We start from the raw sequence: 3638 nt of genomic DNA on the forward strand, positions 1-3638 counted from the left end.
GAAAAGAAAATTGCAAAGGCTCAAACTGGCTTGGACCAAGGATGAATAGATCTAACTCTTTTTTGTGGCTTTTTCTTGGACAATAGGTAAGAAAATAAATCTAATCTAGGAAAACTGGAAATTCTCACCGAGCAACCTGAAAACTGATACCACTTGATAGAGGCGAGGGTCCCGATCTTTCGATGAGATGATAACTATCGATTTGGTGGAGACGACTTTGACGATCCGACTACAAACGTGCACGACGTTGCGCCTTAGCAATCGCTAAACCAATCTCTTGAGGTTACTGACGATGCTGGAAGCACGGTCAGCCTGACCACGAAGGTCTATTCCTGCAAGCAATCGAAGAACGAGCAAGAATATGATAAAGCAATCTGAATATTGCAAATATATATGAAGTATTGATAATGGTGGGGATCCGGAAGCGGTCTTGGTCTGGTCGTTGGACACAAACTAAGTACACGAAGTTGCAATGGCTAACTTTTAACTAAACAAATCCCCAAGGAAAAGCTACTAGATGGATCTACTTATATAGGAGCAAGGGGTGGCGGCCAAGGAGGTGGGAGGACGTCCCAAGGCAGCCTAAAACTAAATCTAGGTCTTACAAGGCCAATGGGCCCAAGTGGAGGTGATGTAACACCTTTGGACTTGTAGTTTGACTCGGATTCTGCTGCAGCATCAGATTGTTTCGTCCACAACTCAACGCTCCGGACGAATTTGAAGGTGATTCCAATTTGGGTTGGAAAGTGCATGAAATCTAGTTTCCAACAAAAAAAGAATCACCCAATTCGGAGTCCGTATGAAAAACTTGTGTGCGTTTTGAGTCAGGTGTGTCTGTGCAGTCCGAATCTGAATCCAGAACGTGAGAGACTTGGACTCTATCTTCTCTTGGGCCAAAAGTGACGTGAGAGAACTTTTTGGACAGCAAATAAACATCTCTTTCTTCCTTATCTTCATATGTGGATTGTACAAATGTCCCATACACCTGCAATTAGACAAAACACAAAAGTGTGTGAAGTATTTTTGCTCTGGATAACATAAATAGATTATTGAATAGTTTGCACTAGAAATCACCTGATAAATATGCATATATGCAATATTTTTGGTCATATCCAAGGTAGTCATGTCCTCATCATCCTCCCCTTCTTGAAAATAAAGCCGTCCTCGGCGTTGCTTAATCTGAAATGTGGCTAACAAAAGAGACAAGGTGTACATGTTGTATATGTATATGTCTTCCATTTTTACTTCCCTTGATTTTTGCATATATGACACATGAATAGATGAGTAACTTGCATAGTTCATAAAATCTAAAGCCAAAAAATTAGCACAAGAAGTAGAAGGCATGAAAATATTGCAACTCAGTTTGCACATATAAGTGAAGCTCTTATTCATTTCAAAAGATTGACAATGTTCATCATTAAACCATCCCAACATTGGTGAATAAACCTTACTTGCATCAAATTTACATGCTACAACATGCTTAAATAAGCAAACATGCAATAAGTCATTCAACACAGAATCATCACCAAGATTAGAGGTCATATCAAAATGATTAAACATTGGTTCTTTTGCATCAATAGTTAATTCAATGGGTGCACTCAAAATTGTTGGTATTTCAGTTGTTTGATCACATGGCAAAGTCAAATTATCAACGTAGTCCTGTAAAATAGGTGGTGTGATCAAAGTAGTGGGTTGATAGAGGCGGGGGTGTCCCGATCTTTCGATGAGATGGCAACTATCGATTTGGTGGAGACGACTTTGACGATCCGACTACAAACGTGCACGACGTTGCGCCTTAGCAATCACTAAACCAATCCCCAGAGGTTATTGACCACGCCGGTGCACGATCAACCTGACCACGAAGGTCTATTCCTGCAAGCAATCGAAGAACGAGCAAGAATATGATAAAAGCAATCTGAATATTGCAAATATGTATGAAGTATTGATAAAGGTGGGGATCCGAAAGCGGTCTTGGTCTGGTCGTTGGACACAAACGAAGTACACGAAGTTGCATTGGCTAACTTTTAACTAAACAAATCCCAAAGTCTAAACGATGCCCTAAGGGCTGTATATATGGATGAAGAGGGGGGAAATTTCGTGGCCCTTGGTGGAGGGGTCCGAAATCAACCCTATCTCTTGTTTCCCCACACATACGGACTCTAAAAATAGCCTATACTTATGTATTTCGAAATTACATGGGCCTGGCCCAATAATAAGGTGACGCAGCACCTAAAATAGCCTCGGGACGAAATTTAGGAAGTGGCATCTTGTATATTTCGTCCAAGGCTTCATGCACCCATTATGGTGGCTTCAAAGTCCTGAAATCATCACTTGTAACTCCGTTCTTGTTTCCCTTGCGCATGCCATCATCTCCATGCTTGTTCTTGCTCCAATGTTCATCCTTCTCCAAGCTAGGCCCTTCATTTGTAAGCAAAACAAATGTATCCAATTTAGGCAGCATCATATTCTCATGAACATTAGAATCATTACCAAGAAACGAAAGTACCTGGTAATTTAGTTGGCGTGCACGAGCTCTAGTAATTGGTCCAGTATGTATAGCAGCAGGGGCTGTGGGTGTAACAATTCTATTGATGTCCTCATCATCCTCCCCTTCTTGAAATGAAGTCGTCCTCGACGGAAGTTCATCTTCCTCACCCAAATAAGGCTTCAAATCTGCAATGTTAAAAGTGGGACTAACCCCAAAATCTGCAGGCAGCTCAAGTTTATATGCATTATCATTTATTTTCTCTAACACCTTAAAGGGACCATCAGCACGTGGCATTAACTTTGATTTGCGCAAATCAGGAAATCTATCCTTACGCAAATGTAACCAAACAAGATCTCCAGGTGCAAACACAACATGTTTTCTACCCTTATCTCCAGCAAGTTTATATTTAGCATTCATGCGCTCAATGTTTTCCTTAGTTAACTCATGCATTTTTAAAATCAATTCAGCACGTTGTTTAGCATCAAAATTAACCTTCTCCGAAGATGGAAGAGGCAACAAATCAATAGGTGCACGAGGAAGGAAACCATACACAACTTCAAAAGGGCACATCTTAGTAGTAGAATGCAATGAACGATTATAAGCAAATTCAATATGAGGCAAGCATTCCTCCCACATTTTCTTATTATTCTTCAAAACAGCCCTAAGCATAGTAGACAACGTTCTATTGACTACTTCAGTTTGTCCATCAGTTTGGGGGTGACAAGTAGTACTAAAAAGCAGTTTAGTCCCCAACTTAGCCCATAAACATCTCCAAAAGTGGCTAAGAAATTTAGTATCACGATCTGAAACAATAGTATTTGGCACACCATGCAAGCGAATAATTTCACGAAAGAACAAATCAGCAACATTAACAGCATCATCGCTTTTATGACATGGTATAAAGTGTGCCATTTTCGAGAATCTATCCACGACAACAAATATGCTATCCCTCCCCTTCTTTGTTCGAGGTAAACCTAAAACAAAGTCCATAGATATATCCTCCCAAGTGATAGAGGCAAAGGTGTCCCGTCTTTCGATGAGATGGTGGATTTCGCTTTGGTGGAAGTCGACTTTGACGATCCGACTACGAACGTGTGAGGACGTCGCGCCTTAGCAATCGCTAAACCAACTCCGAGAGGTTATTGACCAC

The sequence above is a fragment of the Triticum dicoccoides genome, chromosome 4B, assembly GCF_002162155.2.
Source record: "Triticum dicoccoides isolate Atlit2015 ecotype Zavitan chromosome 4B, WEW_v2.0, whole genome shotgun sequence".
NCBI classification, from domain to species: domain Eukaryota; kingdom Viridiplantae; phylum Streptophyta; class Magnoliopsida; order Poales; family Poaceae; genus Triticum; species Triticum dicoccoides.